The sequence below is a fragment of the Primulina tabacum genome, chromosome 2 (assembly GCF_025594145.1).
Source record: "Primulina tabacum isolate GXHZ01 chromosome 2, ASM2559414v2, whole genome shotgun sequence".
NCBI lineage: Eukaryota > Viridiplantae > Streptophyta > Magnoliopsida > Lamiales > Gesneriaceae > Primulina > Primulina tabacum.
In genome coordinates this window covers 7,660,136-7,661,525 of record NC_134551.1, presented here as the reverse complement: position 1 = coordinate 7,661,525, position 1,390 = coordinate 7,660,136, and the positions used below count along the sequence as shown (strand labels likewise).

At 39.1% G+C, this 1,390-nt stretch overlaps 1 non-coding gene across 1 annotated transcript; it reads right to left on the bottom strand.

Annotated features, from left to right (window-relative positions):
• Positions 1–965: 965 nt before the first annotated feature.
• On the bottom strand, positions 966–1,071 carry LOC142538112 (small nucleolar RNA R71). Its single transcript, XR_012818652.1, has one exon. It is a non-coding gene; the product is annotated as a small nucleolar RNA R71 (small nucleolar RNA).
• Between the last annotated feature and the right edge of the window lie 319 nt (positions 1,072–1,390).

Below are 1,390 nucleotides of genomic sequence, written 5' to 3'. Positions count from 1 at the left end.
AAATTCCCAACAAATTCATTTCTCATTGAATTTTAATAAACCATTTTAGATATTACATTTCACTATCCAATTCTTGAATCATTTTATTTGCATGTTTATTTGATCATAGTAGTAATAATCATTCAATCAATTTTCGTTGCTAAAGATTTAATAACTGAAGATAATAATTGTCAAATACAGTCTCCAGTAAAACGATGCTCGTACTCATGTACATTATACTATTACTTGACATCGTGCACTTGCGATTAATTTTTGAGAACACAAAATCATATTTTTATTAAGGTTCCACAGTGCAAGTTTTGCTCGATCAAGTTTTTGGCGCCGTTGCCGGGGACTGTTAATTCACAATTTTATTTTTAGTTATTTTCTTTAGCATTGTTTCATTTTATTAAGTTAACACTTCATATTCTGTTACAGATATCTCGTCCAGTGCATGCCAAAGTCACTTGACGTGGAGCTTGAGCAGTTTGACCCTGAAATTGAAAGAATTTTCCGCAGGAGAAGACAGCAGCAGAGACTGAAAGAACTGATGGAGAGGCACGAGAACGATCATGAGGAGGAACACCATGATGCTAGACATGTTGAGATGCCACGCCGCATACCGATGCTGGAGTATGCCCAATCTTCTTTGGATTGAGCACGCCCCAGCATTGTGAGGCTTATTGTGCGGGCAAACCACTTCGAAATCAAACCAGCTATAATTCAGATGATTCAGAACACAATCCAGTTTGGAGGATCTCAAGTAGATGACCCAAACACGCACATCGCAGATTTTCTTGAAATTTGCGACACTTTTAAATTTAATGAAGTTTCTGATGATGCTGTTAGGTTGCGTTTATTTCCTTTCTCCCTACGTGATAAAGCTAAAGCATGGTTGAATTGTTTGCCTGTAGGTGCGATCACCACATGGGAGGACATGGGGAAAGCGTTTTTAATTAAATACTTTCCTCCATCTAAGACCATGAAGCTGCGGGCAGACATCACAACATTTGCTCAATTCGATCAGGAGTCTTTATATGAGGCATGGGAGCGCTTCAAAGATTTATTAAGAAGATGTCCTCATCACGAACTTTCACTTGGATTAGTCGTTCAAGCCTTTTACTATGGCTTGCTTACTCCTAATCGTACTATGATAGATACTGCTGCTTGTGGGAACCTGTTGAGAAAAACTGCTGAGGAAGGATACGAGTTACTGAAGGAGATGGCTGCTAGCAGCTATCATCCTCAATCTGAAAGGAACAACCAGCGAAGGAGTGCAGGAGTTCACCAGGTAACTGACCTTTCTGCTATTACTGCACAACTTGATATCTTAAACAGGAAACTCGACGGGTTGAATATGAGTGGCATGACTATGCGTCTTCAAGAGATATTTTGTGAAAAATGTGGAGGA